At 41.8% G+C, this 24,638-nt stretch overlaps 1 protein-coding gene and 1 pseudogene across 11 annotated transcripts in view; both read left to right on the top strand.

The window, feature by feature from the left end:
- ARHGEF11 (Rho guanine nucleotide exchange factor 11) overlaps positions 1–24,638 on the top strand; it is a 111,712-nt gene that overhangs the window by 35,136 nt on the left and 51,938 nt on the right. The window lies entirely within an intron of this gene.
- On the top strand, positions 22,575–24,238 carry LOC308656352 (putative monooxygenase p33MONOX; annotated as a pseudogene). Its single transcript has one exon. The product of its transcript is annotated as a putative monooxygenase p33MONOX (transcript).

The following is a 24,638-nucleotide window of genomic DNA, read 5'->3' as shown; positions in this document are numbered from 1 at the left end:
GATTTAATACTTAACAATCATGCTGTGAAGTAGGTTATCTTTTTATTCATATCCAACACAGATGATTTGGCAAAAATATTGATCTAATACCTAGACAGAGAAATTATTTACTTGGGATAGATGAACAACAAGTAACCATCCAGATTAGAATGTGAGGAAGTAGTCCTGTGAGAGTACCAGAAGACCTTTTCTTTCCATCTAAAATCAAGAAAAGTGTGGAGATGAAGGGCTACTTGTTTTTGTTAGAGTTTTGTTGAGATATATTGCACATATTATAAAATTCACCTATTTAAGTTATCTGGTTAAGTGGGGTTTTGTTTTTGTTTTGTTTTTTAGTATTTATTCAGAGTTGTGCCATTACCACTACCTCTTTTTAGAATTTTTCAGTGTTTATATTCTTTACCTTTCCTGTTCCCTACCCTTTCATTGTGGCTACAGCTAGTCACTAATCTTTGTCTTTCTGAATTTGCCTATTCTGAATACTTTACACACATAGAATCATTTAACATGAAATCTTGTAAATTAGCATAGTATTTTTTAGAGTCACCTATGTCACGGCATGTGTCTGTGCTCTGTTCTTTTCTCCTTGTCAGTTAATATGACACAGGGATATACCACCTTTTCTTTATCTTTTGTTGGTTGATAGACATTTGGATTCTTGCCACTTTTATGAATACTGCTGTGAGCAGTCAAGTACAAATTGTTGTATGAACATAGGTTTTCCATCCTCCTGGGCATATGTAGGAATATCTACCCAACGATTCACTGTGTTTAACACTTTGAAGAATGACTGCCTGTTTTCCAGGGTGGCAGCACTGTTTTACATTCCCATCCAGGGTGTGTGGGATCCTGTCTCCCCCACATCTTTTTTTTTTTTTTTAGAATTTTTCAATATTTATTTTTTAGTTTTCGGCGGACACAACATCTTTGTTGGTATGTGGTGCTGAGGATCGAACCCGGGCCGCACGCATGCCAGGCGAGCGCGCTACCGCTTGAGCCACATCCCCAGCCCTCCCCCACATCTTCATCAGCACTTGTTATTCTACCTTACCTAGTGTTCTAGCCATCCCAATGAATAGAAGGTGGTATTTTGTTATCATTTTGATTTGCATTTCTGTAATGACTACTGATATGTTTTTAGGTACCCATAGGCCATTTGAACATTTCTTTGGAGAAATGTATATTCAAATCACTGACTTAACTAACCACTGAACTAACCACTAAGCTCTTTTTTTATTTCAAGACAGCATATCTGTAAGTTGCTCAGGACCTTGCTCCGGCCCTTGCTAAGTTGCTGAGGCTGGCTTTGAACTTGGAATTCTCTTGTCTCAGCATCTTGAGCCGCTGGTATTACAGGTGTCAAGTTTCTTTCTTTCTTCTTCTTTTTTTTTAATGTGGGTGTCTGTTTGTCCTAGCACCATTTACTGAAAGAACATTCTTTCTCCACTGAATTGTCATGGCACCCTTGCCAAAATCAGTTGACTGTAAATGTAAAGTTATATTCTGTATTTTTTGATTAATTTATCTGTGGATCTATCCTTGTGCCGAACCCATTCTAACTTGATTACTGAAGATTTGTGTAGTGTATTTTGAGTAAGGAAGTACGAGTTCTTCAACTTTGTTGTTCACGTTCAAGATTGTTTTTAGTTTTGTTTTTATACTTTAAAAAATGTATTTGTTCTTTTTTTAGTTATACATGACAGTAGAATGTATTTTGACATATCATACATATGTGGAGTATAACTTCCCATTTCATGGTTGTACATGATGTGGATTTTAAGTCCTTTGGGTATATGCCTAGGAGTGGGATAACTGAGTTAAGTGGTAGTTCCATTCCAAGTTTTCTGAGGAATCTCCAGACTGCTTTCCAGAGTTGTCGTAACAATTTGCAGTCCCACCAGCATTGTATGAGTTTTTTCCCCACATCCTTGCCAATATTTATTGTTATTTGTATTCTTGACAATTGCCATTTTTAGATTGTTTTAACTGTTCATTTTCACATGAATTTTAGGGTCAACTTGTCAGTCTCTTCCCGAAACAAAAAATCAACTGGGATTTTTATAGGAGTTTCATTGAATTTATAGATCAGTTTGTGGAGTATTGCCATCTTAACAATTTAAAATCTTACATAAATCTTAAATTTATTCCTATGTATTTTTTTTCTACTGCTATTAAAGTAAGACCATTTTCTTAGTTTCACTTTTGTGTTCATCACTAGCATACAAAAGTATATGTATTATATGGTGATCTTGTATCCCACAACCATTTATTAATTTTAATAGTTTATTTTGTGCATTCCTTGGGATCTTTTATATAAAAGATCATGTCATCTGTGAAAGTAGTTGGCTCTTTCCTTTTCAATCTGGATGTCTTTCATTTATTTTTCTTGCCTTATTGCCCTGGCTGCCCACCTCTTCCTGCTTCAATGTTGAATAGAGGTGACATTCAAGAAGAATATAGTGAACATTCTTGGCTTGTTGCTGATCTTAGGGGGCAGACACTCAGTCTTTCCCCATTGAGTATGTTAACTATGGGTTTTCATCTGTGTTTGAGCAAAGGGTGAAATTGAATTTGTTAGGTGCTCTAGGCAGTAGGTTTGTGTTGAGAAGGCAGGGAGGGTTCCAGTTGAGATCCAGCTAATGCATACTGAGTGGTGTGGGGGCTAGGGGAGCACTTACAATGCAGTAAATGACTCAAAGATTACAGGTCCTGGGCAGCTTCATGTCTTTCAAACTTTCCAGCCAGGTAAACTGGCTTCACCCTCTGTGAAAGTTTTCCACCAGTTAATTTAGATGAGCTAATGAATCTGTTGGTAAGGAGTCCTGTGTTTAGATCAAATCATGGTTCAGGCTCAAGTTTAGAAGCTAGGAAAAAATAAAAGAAGGGTGTTTATTCTGGGCATCCTTCAAGAGTTTAGCTTAACATCACCATCCTTATGATAGCTCTCCTTGATGAATTGCATTTTCTGATGACTTTGTCACATAGCACATTCTGTGTTGACACTCTGTGGACTTGGGTTTAACTTCTCTCATTTGTACATTACCCAGACTTAAGTTTATTTTGCCTAACTCCTAACTTCTCAAGATGTAAGTTTTCCAAGGACATGCCTATACCCTAAGATATGTCCCAGATGTTAACAGCATTTTTCCATACCAATAAACAGTGTTTAACTATTGGTAAAGGTGTTCATAAATACAGAGAGCTCTGAGCCATTTGGGAAGCATATTAAGTATAAAATCTACTTTGTATTTGATAAGCAGACTTTTCATAGAGATGAAGTCATGATTTTGAGGTTTAATTTGAATTTATAAAGTGTTAATATTAAACTGCCCCTAGGATTTACTTAAATTCAGCCTTAATTATCTATAGGAAAATACCAGGCAATCTGACTTTTTACTTCCTGTGGACTTGATCAGCATCTCTGACACCTATTCCTAAATGCAACCTTGTGGCTCAATAATAGCTAGGAAGAAAGACCTTTGAAAACAAAGTCATGCCTTACTTTTTGTTCCTTTCCCCCACCTTGTGAAGGAATGAAGCAAGACTCCTACGGGCAGTTTCTTTCATAAGTGAGAGAGTTAAAAACCCAGCAGAGGTAAAAAGCTCTCAGAAGTTGAATAGAGACAGACACTCTGAACCCATTTTTCCAGCTTCAAAAGTTGTTATTTCTGGAATCACTCACACCCCTACATTGATACACAAACATTCCAGGGCCTTGGCTTAGTAGAAAGCTGAATGACTACCTGGGATAAAGCCCTGGATTCTAATTCTCATTTTTCCTCTAGGAATCCTGAATAGTTAACTCACAGTCTGTCCTAGTTAGTTTGGGCTCCTATAATAGAATATCATAGACTTAAATAGCAGACATCTATTACTCAAAATCCTGGAGGCTTAAGAGTCTGAGATCAGGGTGCCAGCATGGTTGAGTTCTGGTGAGGGCCCTCTTCCTGGCTTGTAGATGGCTGTCTTCTTACCCTACACTCGCCTGGCCTTTCCTCATTGTGTACATGTGGAAGAGGGAGCAAACTGGTATCTCTTCTTCTGAGGACACAAATTGAGGACCCCACCCTCATGACCTCGTCTAGCCCTGATTCCCTCCCAAGGGCTCCATCTCCAGATTCCTTCACTCTGCCAGTCAGGACTTCAACATATTATGAATATGGGTTGGCTGGGAGTTGTGGGGAACACTAACATTCAGTTCACAGCAAAGGCTCTGGCCCTTGGTTTCCTTGTGTGTGAAATGTGGACATTCAGATTCTCTGCAGATTTGTATCATTTTCTATTTTGACTTACATGAAATGTCTCCCCTATATTCTCTTAGGTAACTGAGAATTTAATAGAGTTGGGTTTCAATGAAGTTTCAATGAAGTTTATTCTTTAATTTGAGCATCTTCTGTGTTCCAGGAAATGTTGGAAGCACTGAGATTATAGCATTGAACAAATAGACAAAAATCTTTGTCTTCCTGGAACTTACATTTTAAACATATTAAATTAGAAATTAAATAATAATATATTGGCTACTAATGGCTAGAAAGATAAAATAGGAAGTATCAGCAATTTTAGATAAGGTGATCAGAGAGGAGATAACTCACTATAGGTGGTGTTTGAGTCAAGGGAGGGGAGAGAATGATTGATTTTGCATAGCCAGGTTGGAAGCTGAGATTCTGCTAAGAAAGCTTCTTAATCCAGAATCCTACACAGTCTTGGTTCTTGCTCCCAGATGCTGACTACCCACTTCTTCTTGCACTAACTCCTATCCCCACCACCCCATCATCCTATTTTGTTCCTATTTTGTGCCAGACACTCTACACTAATTAATGTTTTCACAGTTCTCTTATGAATCTTATCCCAAGGACTGTAATAAGTTCCACTTAACACCCCTGCTACCAGAGTCTGGGCAAGTCAGGCTGGCTTAGAATCTGTACCAGCTTAGGTAGTTGGGTGTTGAAATAGCAGCTCCCTTCTGTTCACTGCTCATTCTCTTGCCGTTTTTCTGTTTTCTCCCCACCTTTCCACATAGCCCTTTATCCTAGTCTTTATGCACATTCTCTTGCTATTGCTCTTCCCTTTCTTTTGTGACTTCCATATTTTCTCCCCTCATTCATTTTGTTTTTTCATCTCACAAGAGTATGTATCACACCTCCAGTTCTTCCCTTCTCCCTGTATCTTCCTCTTCTTTTCCATTCTGTCATTACCCTGTGCCCTGTGATACGTGTGGAGAATCAGGGTAACACAGGTGAGGAGCTGTCTTCATTTCCCCACAGTCAGCCACATCTTGGTCTTTCTGGGCCTCCCCTTGCTTCTGTGCCTCCCCCTGCTTCTGCGCTGCCTGCACATGCAGAACTACTAGGGGAGAGATTTTGACCCAAATCATTATAACGATGTAAGTAATTGCTAACCTTGGCCAGCCTAGTCCTAGTGGACCCCCCCCCCCAACCTAGGCCTGTGGCACAGGGCTCATACTACAGATCTGGTTTGCTTCATGTGGTTCCTGCATTCTCTGGCTCAGGCCCTTGGCACATTTACCTGATGGCTTATAGGGATGGCATCACCTATCAGTCAAGTCTTTAAACCTTCAATGTGACCCAGAGAATGGTATGCCAGGGTAGGTGAAACTTTGTATCAGTTGTGGGTGTCTTCTCACCACCCTGTCCAGGTGTCCAGAAAGTCAGAGCCTCCTGACTTCCCAGAGCATTGAATCCCAGGCCAGAGCCACCTTCTACACCAGGAAGCACACAGTATCAGAGAGGAATTCTCTTTTTGTCCCTAGAAACTTTTTCCCTTAGAACTGAAGAAAGACAGGGAAACTAGATTCTAACCATTTTCTACCCTGTGGTTATAGTACTTTTGGTGGGGTGCATCCTAGCTCCTTCCTGTCTCCCTCAGTCCCACTGTCTTCATATCATAATCAACTTCGGTGTCACATGCCTATAATCCCAGCTATTGAGGAGGCTGAAGGATCACAAGTTCTGAGCCAGCCTGGGCAATTTAGTGAGACCCTGCCTCAAAATAAAATTTAAAAAAAAAAGGGCTGGGGATGTAGCTCAGAGGTAGAACATTTCTGGATTCAATCCCTAGTACCAGGGAAAGGGGAATTTTCAGCTTCTCTTTGGTCTCTTAAATTTTGTGACTTGTACCAGTTACCATGTATCATTGGATTTGCCACACAAATGGATTGAACAATGCTGTGTATGTAGAATGTCCTGTATTTTATAGCAGATGCTGTACTTATATGTGTGTGTACATACACATGTATGCAAAAAAAAAAAAAAAAAACAGCTATTTCATCTGGCTAGCCAGCAAAGGATGAGGGAATACAAAAATATTTCAAAGGTAGAAGACACATCTTTTACTTTGAGGGAGTTTACAGTTTACTTGGGAAAACCAGAAATGTGGAAGTGTACTAATTTAAGAATATTTAGAATAAGAGGGTCAAAATAAGTGCTCTCTAGCATATAAAGCAGTCTTTTTAGAAACATCAGGGAGGTGTTCCTATTTTGGCCCATGCTGGATATGTCAAATATAAATTGAAATAGTTTGCATGTGTGTGTGTGTTACCTGTTTTCCACTTCGATTTTGTTGTAAGAAACTATCCAATAGTGCAGAGTAAATTTCTGGAGGACTGAGGTGATGTTAGCCTAGGGGGAGAGGTCAGTCAGGCCAGCTAAATCAAGGAAAACTTTGTGGGATTAATATGTTCTAAGTCAGATTTTGATGAAATTAGGTCAGTACTATACTGCTTCGAAGCTTTTCTCCAACTGCTTATTTCAGCCACAATTCTAGGGGCTCTGGAATGGCTTTGAGAAACTGTACTAACAACTTTCAGCTCTGGCCTCTCAGCTATCACTGTTCAAAATCCTTTAGGTTGGGCCCAGTGGTGCACACCTGTTATCCCAGCAGCTCGGGAGGCTGAGGCAGGAGAATTGGGAGTTCAAAGCCAGCCTCAGCAACAGCAAGGCACTAAGCAACTCAGTGAGACCCTGTCTCTAAATAAAATCAAAATAGGCTGGGGATGTGGCTCAGTCCTTTTAAGATATTAAAGTCCACCCCTATTGGGGATGCCACTCCTTCCTCATCTTTTGCACCATCCAACCATTAATGTCATCTCCTGAGAGTTCCTAGAGGTGATCCAGTGTACCCACACCCACTACAGGCCTTCAGCATTATCGGGTACAAGTTGGAGAAGTGGGATAGCCCTGAGAATACTAGAAGTAAGGGACTGTGATGGTGTGCTTGAGCCAAACTGAGCAGATCCACTTCTCAAAAAATAAGCAGTAATGATGGAAGGGAAAAAGTGCAACACAAAGTATTATGCTGGAATTTGAAATAATGGAGACACCAATCCCATATTTCAGGATAAAAGGGCAGTAGTATATTTAGAAATGAAGGCAAGGCCTGGCTTTTCTTCCTATGAGCCAAGATTAGAAGGAGCTGTGGGAAGGGTAAATTTCCTCTAGGACATCTCTATGGTCTTGGAGATAGGAGTTATAATCCTAGATTCCCAAGCCTTCTAGATATCATCTTTTCCAGTCTTCAACCAAGATTATTTCCATTCTAGAGAGATTGGGGTTTCTGTTTCCTGTTTCACAAGATCCCTTTTATTTCACATTTGGGGGTCTCACCCAGGGAACTCCTTCCCATTGTCATCTTTGTGGGGGATATAAGGGACAGGATGAGGGGAGGGGCCCCAAGAATGCTACTCTTTCTGTGAAAGCTATTTTCAGCACTTGCTGCCATTCAGCATTAGTTGTATCCATGAAATGGTTCTTTCTTCCCTCACCCCACCCTTCTTTAGTTTCCTGGAAATCAAGTAGGGGCTAGGAGAGAGAAAGGGTGGAAATTCCCATTGCATCTCTGTTGCCCAGTGGTTGAGATGGGGGTGTGGGTGAGGGGGATGGGGAGGTAGAGAGCTGGAGTCAGCCTGTAGGGAGAGGCCAAGAGACTGCTGAGCTGATGGTATGGGCCTAATTACTCCTCTGCCTTGAGCTCGTCTGTAATTGTGGTTTCTGGGAGCCAGCACGTCCTGGAAATCTGCTGGAACAGCACAGATTTGGGGTTTCCGCCTGGGATGGAGTTGAATTTTCCACTTGGAATAGCTTGCCCAGCACCCGTTTTTGGTGGGGGGGGGGGGGACATAGTGAATCCCTGTAGCTCAAAAGGGTTATTAGGATCCTCATAGGACTATATAGGGCTTCCGTTGGAACTGAATGGGAGGTTGTTTATCCTGAAATTCTAGATTTTTTTTGAAAAATTCAGGGAGGCAGCAGATGGCATGGTCTGGTGAAGAGCTTTATGCTTCGAATTAGGAAATCAACACTGTCCTAACCTTGGGCAAGTGACTTTATCTCTCTGGAACTTAGTTTCTCTAACAGTCTTTTTTTTTTTTTTTTTTAACCATTTTTTTTTTAAGAGAGAGAGAGAGAGAATTTTTTAATATTTATTTTTTAGTTTTCGGCAGACGCAACATCTTTTGTTTTTTTTGTATGTGATGCTGAGGATCAAACCCGGGCCGCACGCATGCCAGGCGAGTACTCTACCACTTGAGCCACATCCCCAGCCCCTCTCTTCAGTCTTTTAAAAAATTCATTTAATTTTTTATTTGTTCTTTTTAGATGTACATCACAGTGGAGTGTATTTTGACCTATTATACATACATGGAGTATAACTTATTCTAATTAGAATCCCATTTTGTGGTTGTACATGATGGTTGAGTTTCACTGGTATATTCACATATCCATCAGTCATTTGATTTGGACATCTTTTTTTTTTAATTTTTCTAGTTGTCAGTGGATCTTTTTTATATTTATTTGTTTATTTATATGCAGTGCTGAGGATCAAACCCAGGGTCTCACACATGCCAGGCAAGCACTGTACCACTGAGCCACAACTCAAGCCCCTGGACATCTTTTTTATTAGGGATATTCCTAAATAATAGATGGGGATGCCAGGTGTGGTGGTGCACTCCTGACTCAGTAGGCTGAGGAAGGAGGATCATGAGTTTGAGGCTAGCCCCAGCAACTAGTGAGGCCATTAAGTTGGGGCTAAAGTGCCCTGGGTTCGATCCCTAGTACAAAAAAAAAAAAATGGTAATGATAGTAGCTAACATATTTTGAGGATTTGTTGTGTGTCCTGTGCTAAACACTAATGAATTCCACCATTTACCCTCTTAATAATTCATTGAAATAGTTACTTCTGCTATAGGTCACAGAGCCACAAAGTGCCAACATCAGGACTGATTCCAAAGCTGGTGCATTTGGCCAGCAGATGTATAAATGTTGTCTGCACTGCTTTACACGTGTGCCAGGAAACATCCAGAGCCACTCTGACTTAGTAAGGACTGTCTTTGTGTTTGGGGTCAGGGAGTCTGAGTTCCAGTTCTGGCTGTAGGTCTCACCAACCCTGACCCCTCAGGCAAGCCCCCATCTTCTCTGAACTTCAATCCCCTCCCCCCACACACACACATATATATGTATATTTTTTTTCTTTCAAAATTGCTGTAAGATCAGAAAAATGAGAAATTATACCCCAATTGATTCAAATGTATGAATTGCCAAGATCATTGTAATGTCATGTGTGGCTAATAAAAAAAAAATTGCTGTAAGGATCAAATAAGATACTTATTACCCACCACAACATTTGTCACCCAGCAGATACTTAGTAAATGTTAACAGAATCTGAATTTGAATACTGAGATGTAAACAACCAATTTCTGCCTTCCTGAGTCTGGTATTGTAGACTTCAAACCACTGAAGTAGTTAAGGGCAGATCTGTAGCAAAGCGAATTGGGTGGTGAGGATTTCTAGCCAGAGAGCAGAGTATTGGCAGAAGAAGGACTCTGAAGCTAAACTGCTTTGGTTCAAATACCACTTCCATCTTACTGCTGGGTGCATGAAATCAAGCAAGTTACTAAGCTTTTCCATAGTAGTTTCTTCGTCTGCAAAATGGTGAGATTAATAGTACCCATGCATGAGGTTATTGTGAGGATTAAGTAAAATAATAAATATGGCTAAATTTTATTGAGTTCTTAGTATTGAGCACTGGCCTGAGCATTCTTTTAAACATTTTCAATAATTCAATCCTAGTAATCTCATGAAACAGATATTATTATTATCTTCATTTTATAGATGAGGAAGCCAAGGCAAGAGATTAAGTCACCTGCCTAAGGTCACATAACTAATAAATGGCAGGGACATTTTTATCCAGAAGAGGGGCTCATGAGCCTGTACGAAAGATCATACTGTCTCATTTCAGTAGGTGCCTTAAAAACATGCTAGCTCTTATCATTATCATCATAAATTCCATCAGTCAGTAACAAGTATTTACTGAGTATATGCTTAGCACTGTGCTAATTAGGGTGGGCCCTGTCAACAAAGTATCTGACAGGATTTCTTCTCTTAAGTAGTTTAAAACAATTAAGTGTTAAGTGGCACAATATGGATTCAAAATGCAATAGATACGAACTGAGTTTCTGGAAAGGTCATTGGGGAAATTAGACTGGTTAGGTAAGTTTATTAAGAAAGGTATTATTTGAATTCAGCCTTAGAAAACTGGGCTGAAGGACAAGGGTGAGCTGTTTGGAACCCTGGCATTTGGAAGTAGTTCAGATTTCAAGGTTGGTCACTCATCATTCAACAAATTTTCATAGCACCCCATAATAGCCCTCCATGGACCACATATAAAATGGTGGTCCTATAATATTTTATTATCTTGTGAGGTTGTTGCCATCTTAGTTTGTATCCGTATACTTTAATGTTAGTACAGTAGTCAAACTACCCTATGATACATTCCTCACAATGTATCCCTGTGCTGGGCATGGTAGTGCATGGGTGGTGCATGCCTGTAATCCCAGCAGCTTGGGAGGATGAGGCAGGAGAAACTCAAGTTTAAAAGCCTGCCTCAGAACTTATCGAGACTCTGTCTCTAAATAAAATATTTTTTTTAAAGGGCTGGGGATGTGGTTCAGTGGTTGAGTGCCCCTGGGTTCTTCTCTCCTGGTCAGTCCAGGTTTGTTTCCTAGAGATTATGTTTTGCAGATTGCCATTTTCTAAGTTCAAATATTATTATTGCCCTATTCAAGATGGTCCCTTGTTGACATAATAAAACCTCATTAAAATTTGATTTGTAGCTGGGCGTGGTAGTGCATGTCTGTAATCCTAGCGGCTTGTGAGGCTGAGACAGGAGGATTGCAAGTTCAAAGCCAGCCTCAGTAATGGTGAGGCTCTAAGCAACTCAGTGAGACCCTGTCTCTAAATAAAATACAAAATATAGTTCTGGGGATGTGGTTCAATGGTCAAGTATCCCTGGGTTCACTCCCCAGTACCCACCCCAAGTACTTGGATAGAATCAGCATGTGTCCAGTTTGCTGGAAGGGAACTTTAAGGACCATTGGATTCATTCATTTCTTCCTATTATTCCTCCCCACATGTACACATATACGTTCACTTGAGAACTAATGAGACTATATAGTTCACATCCTCAGACCCCTAGTACACTTTATTTAACCTATTCTTTGCTGCTTGATAGTAAATTCTGAGTTAAATTACATGCTTGAGAACCAAATGCTTATTATTCCCGTTAACCTGTAGGGGAATCATAAGCTCATCTCCCAGAGCCAATAATTTTGGTCTTCATTATACCCCTTTCACTGTTCCCTCGATATCAAAGATTTCCTTCAGAAGGAACGTATAAGATCCACGACATTTGCTGGAAGTGGCAGGACCCACGGTTCTCCTCCACCACCCCAACCCTGTCTTCCTACAAAATGGCCTGGGAGGAGAGCAGCGGCTGTTTCCTCTGTGTGTCCTCGAGCTCTGCAGGCTGGAAGGCCTGCACAGGCAGGGCCAGTGGTGTGTTGTTTGGTTGGTGGCCGCCTGTTCTACCTCCTGTCAAGCAGGCACATGCCTAAGTTTGTTGATGGGGTTGTCTTAGTCTGTGTGTATTTCTGCAAACAGCAGTTTGTGCAGTGGTCCCAGGCCCCTGGGTCAGTGTGAACGGGGTGGAGTAAGGATCAGAGAGATCCAGAATGGATCCTGTGCTGGTGAAACGGCAGTGAGAGCTGCAGGGACCTGCCTGCTAGAAAAGCTGACTAAAGTTTTCTCCCAGCAGCATCCCAGCCATCTATGTACACAAAATATGCTTTATAGAGCTCAGTGTATTGGTTGGGGGACCCAAGTTGTGTGATTGGAGTCTTACATTGAATGCTGACGATACAAAATAGGGGGGGCCTTCCTTCAGAACAGGCATTTTATTAAGACAGAGCACGCAGAATATGTGGGTTCCCTTTTGAAGTAACATAGAGACAAAATATGTGATTATAGCACAAGTCAAAAACTTAGGGCTGGAAGGATGCAAAGAAGAGGGTGATCAGCACTGGAGGCTTAACTGAGGAAGACTTTCTGAGGAGAATTTCTGGTTAGTTTTTTTAAAGGGGGGGGAACAGGAATTTGTAGGGAGCCTTTTGCAGGCTGGAGAAGAACATCCCCACCCACCCTCCCTTTATTTCTTCTACTTCCCGCAGTGCTTCCTGAGGTCACCAGCCAAGAATGTGGAGGGAAGGGACTCTGGGAAGTTCTAGGTCCCCTCCCTGCTCACATTGTAGTTGGTGGTTCCAGCTGTGATGACTCAGTTGGCATCTACCTGCAGGTACCTGACCTAAAGGAAAGGCTATAGTCACCCTGATGTAAGAAGGGGTTTTCAAAAAATAGCAGGTATTTTACTGTCAACTCCATCACCTTTAATTACAGCAATTAAAATCAAAGTCTAACTTTCCATAACCCAATACTTTCCTATTAACTTTAGTGTGCACTCAAGGAAAGGGAACTAATTTAACTCTACCTTAATAAAATAGATTAGAAAGTTGAATTAGCCAAATGAAAAGTTTGTTTTTGTTTTGTTTTGGTTTTTTGGTACTGGGGATTGAATCCAGAGGCGCTTTACACTGAGCTACATCCCTAGTCCTTTTATTTTATTTTATTTTTTTTTATTTTGAGACAGGGTCTCACTAAGTTGCTCAGGGCCTCAGTAAATTGCTGAGGCTTGCCTCAGACCTGTGATCCTTCTGCTTCAGTCTTCCCAATCTCTGGGATTACAGTGGTTTGGTAGGATTACACCACTATGCTCACAACAAGGTTTTTTTGTTTTGTTTTGTTTTTTAAGCCAAATGGTAGCTTTTTGGCTTGGTCATTATTCTAGGTTGCCTGCTTTGTTGTTGTTGTTGTTGTTGTTGTTGTTGTTTTGTAGTTATTGTTTTGTTTTTGTAGTTGCAGATGGACTGGATGCCTTTATTTTGTTTGTTTATTTTTATGTGGTGCTGAGAATGGAACCCAGTGCCTCATGCATGCTAGGGAAGTGCTCTGCCACTGAGCTACAGCCCCAGCCCTAGGTTGCCTATTTTATAGTCTGTTTATTTGTGCTAATAACAAAAAATTGACTTGAATAACACTAACTTTAAGGAAGCAAACCTGGTTTTTGAAAGTTTTCATTTATGGTATTATAATCCCCTTTAGGAGGTTCCTTCATAACAAATTTATTTATCTTTTCAGGAAAACTTTAGGATATACCTGTGGACTGATCTTAAGATTAACAAATAATTTAGTTATCACAGTGCCCTGCATACATTTTGTCATTGTGAAAGCTGAGAAGAGTGTCATATGGCCTATCCAGCATCTCCCAGTGGTCATGATGTAGAAGAAAGAAACCTCATTCTAAGAATGAAGCCCTTCTATTCAGCCTGCCCAAGCCTTTGGCCCTGTGATAGATGTTCATTCTTTTTTTGCGGTTGAGGGCATGTACTGGGGATTGAACTCAGGGGTACTCAACCACTGATCCACATCCCCAGCCCTATTTCATATTTTATTTAGAGACGGGGGTCTCACTGAGTTGCTTAGTGCCTTGCTGAGGCTGAGGCTGGCTTTGAATTTGCAATCCTCCCATCTCAGCTTCCCATGCTGCTGGGATTACAGGTATGTGCCACCGTACCCAGCTAGATGGTCATTCTTTATCTTGTGAGTTTAGGGGGCAGCTGCTTTTATCTCCTTTGCCCTTTGTTAAAACCAGGAAACTTGAATAAAAATATTCTTAGCCATCTTGTGGACATCACTAGTGCAGACACTGAATTGCTTCTAGATCATTGTTGGCATTAGTGTCTGTGGGTTTTTTTCCATTTGAAATACATTTGGCTATGGCCCGCCTTCACTTTATTTTATAGGGAGAATCTTTCCTTGCCAGACAATGAATTTAGTTTTACCTGACTCCTCTCTGGGCGCAAAGAGGGGTAAGCTAAAGAAAATCCATGAGGGACAAAAAATCATGCAACATTAGAGCAAGAAAGGACATGAGGTAATCTGGCTCAGCCCCTCATTGTAAGGGCGATGAAGCCAAGATCCAGATGAGGAAGATGGGACTTGACTGTAAAGCACACCCAGTTTGCCATTCTTACTCTACCATTTAATACCTCTATGACCTTGGGTAACTTATTTAACTTCTCAACCTCATTTTCCTCATTTGTAAAGGAAAATAACCAAGTTAGTGTAAGGAATAAATGAAGGCCTGTAACATATTAGATGCTTATTATGTATAATTTTCTTCTCCCCTTTCAAGGGTATACAAAAAAAGGCCGAGCTGGTCTAGAACCCAGATGTGTAGACAATCAGTCCTGACCTCTTGCCACGTGGCTTCCTTCCTCCCTCCTCCTACAGCAGCCTCATTTTCCCTTCCAGTGGGCTTTGCTTACCTCCATCATCCCTGCCAAATCTTGAATACTTTGACTGTTTTCTTGGCCATATAGATGATCAAATTTCACAGCTAGTTAGTTGAAGAATTAGCACCAATATCCAGATCTCCTGGTCTCTGCTGTCTTTGAGACATTGTTCTTTTGCCAAAGATAATGGTTTAATGGAGGGTGTATTGACAAAAACAAACAAATGAGTATGAACTAAACATGACAATCAACACATAGACCATCTCCTGCAGAGATCTGTAAGATGGGTATGTCTTTGTTAGATAACTCAATATTTTAGTATTTTATGTCTCAGGCGGGGTTGTGATTGCTGTGGTAGTAACTTACTATGTGTGTTTTAGGTTCTTGTAATAAGAATAGCAGCGATTTTTAAAATATTTACTAAGGGCTGGGAATGTAGCTCAAGAGTAGAACACTTTGTAACATGCACAAGGCCCTGGGTTCAATCTCTTGCACTGAAAAAAATTATTAAATAAAAATTAAAATGAAGTATTGCTGTATGCCAGACATTAACTAGATACATTACTATTTTTTGGGGGGGATGGGGTACCAGGAATTGAACCCAGGGGTGCTTAATCAGTGAGCCACATCCCCAACCCTTCTTTTAAAATTCTATTTAGAGACAGGGTCTCGCTAAATTGCTTAGGGCTTCTCTAAGTTGCTGAGGCTGGCTTTGAACTTGCGATCCTCCTGCCTCGAACCACTATACCCAGCTTATACTTGATTACCTTATGCCAGTTCTTACAATAGCCTTGCAGCGTGGGAAGCTGTTTATTCCAGTTTTGTAGATGAGAAAATTGAGGTTCACAGAAAATAAATAATTTGCCCTAAGTCACACAGATGATCAGAGGGAAAGCCAGGATGCAAATTCATTCTAACTCCACACTCCATTGCCCTGTTGCTCCTCAATATCATAGCCCAGGCATGGGACTTTTTCTGAGGAATATGTGACAAATGAGATAACTCAGATATATGGAGGCTGGTGGGATGTTGGGTTCTGAGTAAAGAGAAAGGTGCATAGCCCAAAGCAGCTGGGATTGTTCTCTGCTAAGAGCTAAAGATGGCTGCCCCGCAGAGCCAACCAGCTCTTCCTCACTAGGGAGACAGGTGAATTTGGCATGCTACCATACTTTAGGAGCTCACAATCCAACCAACAAGGGAAAAGAATTGGTGACCATGAGGGAGGTAGTTGGCAGAAATATATACCAGGTGCTGTGGGAGACAAATTACTAGAGGGGCAACTCTGGCAAGCTACTAGCTTTCTTTGGTCAAAAGGGCTGTAGGTACTGGCATTGGAGAGAAGAGCAGAGTGTGGTTTTTTTGTGACCAAAAGAAGCTAGACCAGTACTGTCCAATAGAAATAGAACACAAGCCACTGCAAAATTTTTTCTAGTAGCCACATTAAAAATGATAAAATTAATTTTGATGATATGTTTTATTTAACTCAGTGTATTCAGCATACTGTTTTTATTATAAAAGTTATTGAGACATTTTACTTTTTTAAAAATTTTTTTTAGAAGTTGATGGACCTTTGTTTTATTCATTTATTTATATGCGGTGCTGAGGATCAAACCCAGTGCCTCACGCATGCTAGGCATGCACTCTACTACTGAGCCACACCCCAGCCCCAAGACATTTTGTTGTTGTTGTTGTTGTTTTGTACTAAGTCCTTGAAATCTGGTGGGTATTTTGTTTATAAAGAATATAACAATTTAGGGGCTGGGGATATAGCTCAGTTGGTAGAGTACTTGCCTCACATGCACAAGGCCCTGGGTTCAGACCCCAGCACTACAAAAAAAAAAAAAAAAAAAAAAAGAATATAAGTTTGAACCAGGCACAGTTCATTGCTCTTAGCAGGGCCAGCAAATTCCTCCCTGTCAGCTCCTAGCAACCATATGCCCTTTATGGTGTGTTCCAGCAATAGTGTTCACCTTTAGGCATGTATTCTCTCTGCCCACCTGGTCTCTGGGCCTCCAGCCTTTCCTTTCCTCTCTGGTCATTGTAGCCAGACTTAGCTTTTTAAAAGCTAAATATAATTCTACCCAATATAGCTCCCCATCTATAAAGATAAAGTCCATAATCCTTAGATGGCACTTAAGGCCTTCCACAACTGCCTCAGTCTTTCTTATGTCATCACACTTCCTAACATCAGTGTTGCCTTAGTATTTGCAGAGCCTGGACATACTGTATCTTGTTTAATTCTCATAGCTGCTCTGTGAGACAGGTAGGACAGGGCAGGTAAATTATCTACATTTTTAAGGCAGAGAAATTGAGACTTAGACTCAGTTTCCTAAGATCAGCTAGCCAGGAAATGGCAGAACCAGGCTGCCACTTTGTCTTTTCAATTTTCTTTCTTGTTGGGACCCTCCCTTTCCTCCCACCTGTGTTGCATTAACAGCCTCTCTGCAGTCTCTGTGCCCCTATGTATGTTGTTTCTGCCCCTAGAAGGTCCTGCCTCAGTACAGCCATCCATCAGAAGCCTATCTGACCTCTAAGGTTCTGGGTAAAGTTCACCTCCTTTCCAAGTCCTTCTTTAGCCATATACAAATTCCTTTGTAGTCACCAACACATTTTAACATGCATATGCTCATTCAGTGGATGCTTTTTCATTCATTGTTTTGTGTGTGGGATTGAGTTCTAGAAATCTGGGAGCTTGAAGGTTTTAGAAGTTCTTATAGAGAAGCTCTTAACAAAGAGCCCGATGTTACTTCCTGCCATAAGTCCATGGAGAGTCTAAAGCCTTCCTGCTTTATTCATTCTTTGTCAAAACTATAAAATTGTGAACTTGATCCTAATATTTTTTTCTCCCCTAGTACTGAGAATTGAACCCAGGACCTTGTGCATGCAAGGCAAGATCTTTACCACTGAGCTGCTTCTCTGGCCCTTTAAAATTTTTATTTTGAAGCAGATCTTGCTAAGTCGCCCAGGTTGACCTTGAACTTGTGATTCTCCTGCCTCAGCCTTCTGAGTAACTGAGATTATAGGAATGGGCCATCATGCCTGGCACCAATCCTAATTTATGTGTATCAGAGAGGTCACTCAAAACTGCTTCTTGTAACTGCCATGTTAAGTATATGCTCATGATACTTTCTCTGAAGTTCTATTGCATACATTATCTGATTTGAATAATGTATGTTCTGGGGGTTCTGCGTATTTTAAAGGAAGAAAGATATGGGGCTGGGAATGTGGCTCAAGCAGTAACGCGCTCGCCTGGCATGCACGGGGCGCTGGGTTCGATCCTCAGCACCACATAAAAATAAAATAAAATGATACGTTGTGTCCACCAAAAACTGATAAATAAATATTTTAAAAAAGGAAGAAAGATAAGCTTATTATTAAACTCAGAAAGCAGACGTCAATCATCAAAAAAGTACCCAAATAATCATTTAGTTAATATTGAATTAAGTACCACAAAGAGAAATTTCAGAAAGATCCAGCATAATGGAATCAGATAAAATCGCCCTGAGAAAGACACTGAGCTGAACCCTGAAGAATGAGTTTACCTGGCTGTGGCAGGAGAGAATATCTCTGGGGTTGAAGTACAATGCAAAAGTGCCAGGAGAGGGGGCCCCATGAAGGACCTGCAAGCCAGCGTCTTACAAGGACAGTGGGAAATCACTGAAGGCATTGTCATATCTTCCAACTCCTCTCTGTCAAACATCCCCCTGTGTGGGGAAGGGCTATGGGCTGCTAGAGGAGTGGAAGGTGAAGTAGATGTCGGGAGACCATTACTTATAGGTGAGAGATGATAGTGTCCTGTACCAGTGTGGTAGAAGAGATGTTAGGTCATATCAGCAAGACTTGACAGTTAATTAGATTTGCTGGGAGATGTCAGAGATTGCTGGCATGCATAACTGCATAGCACTGTTTGCCAAGGACAAACCATCTCATCATGAGCAGGGCTGGACATGGGATGGAAAGATTGATTTCAGGTTGAATATTCAAACTTTAAGGTATCAGTGGAGCTGCTTAGGTCCTTGCCATTACCTTTTGAGAAAGATGGTATTAGCCACGTTTTTTAACTGGGAAATGGGCTTGGCGACATTAGGTGACTTGCCTAACACTACATAGCCAGGAAAAGGCCAAGCCTAAGCATGAGCCAACATTTTGATTCCTACAGCTGTGCTCTTGTAGCCATGCCACTGGCCTGTGTGCTGAGTATTCAGTGCTGAGCCCAGCTAACCAGCCCTCAGCGCACTAGCCCTGCCGCCTCCTCCAGGCACATGGCTGCCAGGCCGTCTGCTCTGATAGCCAGATTCTTATTCCACTTCCACGGAATTAGAAAGCTGCCCTGGCCCTGCCCTAGCGAGAACTGGAATACTCCAGGGGTCTGCTCACCTGTCTGTTTACTGTTCATTTACTCATCCTAGTTCTGTTCCTCTCACCTTGATGTTTGTCGGGCATAGATCACCCAGTGTGATCCTGGAAAAGACCAGGAAAAAAAAGAACAAAGATTTGCGTAGGACTTTGTGCTTTGAAAGCATTTAACGAATAATACTTTGGTCATCACATCAGCTCTGGAAGGAAGGAAGGAAGGAAGGAAGGGAGGGAGGGAGGGAGGGAGGGAGGGAGGGAGGGAAAGGAAAGAAGGAAGGAAGAAAGGAAGGAAGGAAGGGGTGAAGGGGAAAGAAAGAGAGAGAGAGAGAGAGAAAGAAAAGAAAGAAAGAAAGAAAGAGAAAGAAAGAAAGAAAGATGGGTATATACTCCTTTAATAAATGTATTCAAAGCAGACATCTACCAGGCACTAGGTGCCGTGCTGAAACTTGGTTGGTTATAAAAGGATGAATGAGACATGGTCCTTGTTCTCAGGGACCCAAGGTTTAAAAGGGAAGACAGACAAACAGATGGTTTCAATATGTGTTCATTACACAGAGGAGAAAGGTAATGATAGACTCAAAAGTTAAGGGACTTGTTTTGAGAGTTTTTCAAAGTTTTGGTCCTCTGAATCACTTGGGTTGCTTGTTAAATCAAAATAGATTCCACACCACAGAGCTGCTGAGTTGAGTCCCTGAGGACGGGCCTAAAATGATTCAAGCTAGGAAATGAGCCAGTTGAGGTGTGAGCTTGTCCTGGCTACCATGCCAGAGTCTTTCCACTCTATTTGTCTAACTCTGGTTTTAAGGATGAAAGACCTGACACTTGAAATTGGCAGGGCTTGTCCTCACAGCCTTTACTGCAAGGATGCAGACCCAGAAGGTGCCAAGAGTCTTCTTAAAGTTCCACCCGGGAGATATGGGAAACCAACTAGCAAGATAGGTCCAGTTTCAGAGTATGGACTTTACCTAGAGTGAAGGTCCTGGTAAGGCGGCTCTTTCCTGGATTCCTAGAGGTTCAGGAATATCCCTTTGCCCCAGGCTCAAGAATACCTAGCTCAGTCCCAGGCATAATGGTGTACTCTTGTAATCCCAGCTATTTGGAGGCTAAGGTAGGAGGATCACAGCCTGGACAACTTAGTGAGACCCTGATTCAAAATTTAAAAAAAAAAAAAAATGGGTGTGGGGAGCCACTCTGAATGACTGGGGCCTTCCATCCTGAAGCTGGGCGTTGTCCTGGTTCAGGAAGTTGAGGGTGTGTTTTCAGGTGTAGATGACGCCCCTTGGATTGAATTACTCTCACCTGTCCCTTGTAACCCTGCCCCTTCTGGCCTTTTTTGGATGGAACTTTCTAAGAACAAGCTAAAAGCCCACTTCTGAGAGCCTCGCTCAGACCAGGCTCTCGCGACTTTCTCTTGCTTTCCCATTTGGGGAGCCTGAGGCCGAGAGCAGAGAAGTCATCCTGAAGCTTGTTTAAAAGTAAAGTGTGTGTCTCTGTTTTATTTGGTGTCCCTGGAAATTCTTCACATGAGCGACCTTAAGTTCAGCTGCCAGTGTGGGTCAGGGGCAGCAAGTGGGGGCTGGGTGTATAGCTCAGCTTACCTAGTATATGCCAAGCCCTGAGTTCTATCCCCAATTCCCCCTCTGACCCCCTAAAAAAGACAACCTACTTCGCCTATATATAATGTGCCTTGTATCTTTCCCTCTCTAACTATCAGATAGGCATAGTATGTATTTCCTATATGTGTATATGTTATATAGTCTCATATGTATGTGTATGTGAATACTTGTGATATATATAAAGACAGGTGGACCCGCGTATGGCTACAGATCATATACTGTTTTGCTTGAGAAATCAGGCCAAATTTATGTACATCTTAACTCTACCTACTTCACCGTATTTTCAAAGGATTGAGGTGTTAGCTTAGATGCTTAGCTCAGTGCCTAGCATGTAGTAAGGAATTTATCATTGTGCCCATAAGACTTGGATATTAAGGCCTTGTCCTCAGTTCCACGGTCGAGTTGGAATGGATTAAGGATAAAGAGACAAGAAACCTTTCAGTAGCTGGAAAAGGACATGTTGTTTGCTTATCACTGCTTCTTTTTTTTTTTAATATATATTTTTTAGTTGTAGGTGGACACGATACCTTTATCTTATTTTTTTAACGCAGCACTGAGGGTCGAACCAGTGTGTACTAGGTGAGTGTTCTACCACTGAGCCATGACCCTAGCCCTGCCATTGCTTCTTTAAACTCCAGAAGCCATACCTATTTGATAACCATAAGTTTAAACTCCTGAACCTTCTAGGGGTCTGAGTAAGGCAGAAAGGAGTGTAGGCTGTGTGCAGTGCTGCCTGGGCCAAAGTAAGACTGTGACCCATTGGAGAGTCTTGACACCACCCAATTTCAGCTGATTGTCACCATTCGCAATCTGAAGTCCAGCAGTGCCAAAACTTACACCTTTTTGACAGAAACTAGAAATCTGTATTTTTTTTTTAAGTGTGAAATTGCTTAGGAACTAAACATCCCTGCCCCCTATCCCCCTATTCTAAAGATTGAACCTAGAGGTGCCACTAAACTACATCCCAGCCCTTTTTATTTTTTATTTTGAAGCAGGGTCTTGCTAAACTGCCCAGATTAAGCCTCAAACTCAAACTTGCTATCCTCCTGCCTCAACATCCCAAGTAGCTGGAGTTGCAGCTATTTTTTTTATTTGTTTTTGTTAATGCCTATACACACTCACACACCTAAATACACCACAGGCCAACAAAAAGGTTATGTGAGCTCTTTGGAAGGTCGCCAGACATGGCCTTGCTTTATTACCAGCCTTCTAGACAAGGATGAGAAGAGTGTTTGCACATAAGTAGAGGGTAGCTGCTCTGTGCCTAGTGCTGCACTAGAGCATTCCGGGAAGTCCAGCAGTTAACCTTTGTCCACATGATAGGGAGCAGTGTGGGCTGCACTAAAAAGAAGAGGGAGGGGGCAGATGGAAGGTCTCAGTGAGTTACTTTTCAGATATTGTAAGTGAAAAAAAGCAGAGTACAAACTATTATGTAAGTAATAAAGGAAAATCAGAATATTTTTATGTGCTTGTTTAGTTTTACAAGAACATAGAAAGGAAGCCAAAGACAAAATGAAAATGATTGTCTTGGAAGGAGTAGGGTGAAAGGATATAGGGATGCTTCTGAATATGCTGAAAATTTTCATTTTGAATTTTCACATGTAAATATTTAACATATTTTTGAAAATTAAATAAGCCTGGGCTGGGGATGTGGCTCAAGCGGTAGCGCGCTCGCCTGGCATGCGTGCGGCCCGGGTTCGATCCTCAGCACCACATACCAACAAAGATGTTGTGTCCGCCGAGAACTAAAAAATAAATATTAAAAATTCTCCCTCTCTGTCTCTCTCAAAAAAAAAAAAGAAAATTAAATAAGCCTGAAAAAAGTAAAATTAAAGTAAAATTAAGTACTAAAATTAAGTAAAATATAAAAATAAATGTTTCAAATTGGTAACATAAAAAAGAATTAATCTGAAGGCTTCAGCATCAAGGCTGCCGGTTCGCACGATGGCTTGGGTCTGGACTGCGCCACAACCTCGTGAGAGAAGCGGGTCTTCGGATCCTCTTTAGTGCTGGAGTTGGGGCCACAGGCAGCTTGGACACAGTGGGAGAACAGAATCTCTGGAGGGACTCTTCCTGGGAAGCTTTACTAATTTGCAGCACCTGGACAATGTTCCTCATTCTACCTGTCAGCATAGTGGTGACATCATTTCACTGTGGTGGCAGGGACTCAGCTCCAAATTATAAATTGAAAAAACACCTGGATCCCAGTCTGTCAATGGCTTCAAGACAACCAGAAGTACCTGTTACTTGCCCCTAGGCAAGATGTCCCTGCCCATCGGGATGTGCCTGTCGGGCATTCAGCTATGATGATGCCCTTGAGGACCCTGCACCCATGACTCCTCCTCCATCGGACATGGGCAGCATCCCCTGGAAGCCAGTGATTCCAGAGGGCAAGTGTCAGCACCTTGCCGAGGAGGAGGAAGGAGAGGCCAGTGTATCCCCCCGCCATGACCCTGTCAACAGTCCCTGACAGTACGGACAAGGTCCTGATGGTAAAGGCCAAAGCTATCCATGTCGTCATGAATTTTCTGATCACAAAACAGACACAGGAAAGCATTCAGCATTTTGAACAACAGGCAGGACTGAGAGATTCTGGCTACGCACCCCACAAAGGCCTTACCTCCGAGGAAACCAAGTACCTCTGACTAGCAGAAGCACTCCACAAGCTAAAGCTGCAGAGTGGAGAGAGGACAAAGAAAGAGAAGTAGCCTGCATCGCCCAGTCACCCCAAGCAGCAGCCCTCACTCTTCCCCTAAGCCGAGGCCGGAGGCTGGTTTTCTTCTGGTTCTTCTGTAGCCTTAACTGGCCCAAGTCCTAGCACCATGGATCCAGGAAGTGGAGATAAAGACAGAAACTCATCAGATAAATGGAGCCTTTTTGGTCCAAGACCCCTTCAGAAGTCTGATTCTGGAGGTTTTGCCATCCAGGCCTACAAAGGCACCCAGAAGCCCTCTCCCATGGAGCTGATCCATGCCCAGGCCACCCGAATGGCTGGAGATCCAGCAACCTTCAAGCCACCCAAAGTGGATGTCCCAGTGATAGAAGGGAAGAAACCACTGCCATAATCTCAAACCACGTGACTTGAATGTGCTCACACCCACTGGCTTTTAGAGTGCGTCTATTCCAGGGACTTGGGACAGAGGGTTTCTTATCCTTTATTCCCCTTTTACCTTAGCTCTGACATAGGAATGGTATATTAAAACAAACAAACAAACCGAGGCTAGAGGTGGAGACATAATGAATTCTGCAAAGCTTGTCCTTTGTGGAAGAAACCATTTTGTAGTGTTTTAGAGTCAAACTAAAAAATCTCAGCAGTGATTTTTGGGGGCGGTCTTCATTACCCTTTCTTGTATCATTTACCCCAGACCAGGACTTTGATCATTGCTTACTAGATAAATGTTTATGCCATTCCAAAACCTAGGCTTCTTTTTACCGCCATCAGCATAAGCACACCATGTTGTAGAGGTGTCCGCTGACAAGTTTGGCCTTTTTGACTCCACTGATGCTGTGCTCCAGCCTTGTCAGGTAGGGGGACCTGAGACCTGTTTAAGGTCTGGGTACAGTTAACAGCCAGACTTCGAAGGTACCCCTGTTTTCTAGGCTAAAACTGGTCTCCTTGCTTTTTGGTCAGTCTAATGGATTGCTTTGCCCTGTAACCAGTTCTTCATGTTTCTTGGTACCTCTTGAGCTGCTGCTGTTGGAGGGATGCTTCTCATTTACATGTCACAGAATAAACACTAGTCTTGCATATCCTTTCTTGCACTTTAAAGTAAGATTAGTTTAACTCCAATTTGGTTTAAACTTCCTAAAATAAGAAAATTAAGTCTGTTGATTTGAGATTTATATATTTTGTGGTGCTGGGAATTGAATCCAGGGCCTTGCACATTCAAGCAAGTGCTCTACCATCATTGAGCCTATACCCCCCTGCCCTCCCCACCCTGGGATAGTAAACTTTTAGAGTAAATGAA

Source organism: Spermophilus citellus, assembly GCF_964194105.1.
Source record: "Spermophilus citellus genome assembly, chromosome: 9".
NCBI lineage: Eukaryota > Metazoa > Chordata > Mammalia > Rodentia > Sciuridae > Spermophilus > Spermophilus citellus.
The sequence above is the reverse complement of the archived record's forward strand: the minus strand, read 5'-3'. Positions and strand labels throughout refer to the sequence as shown.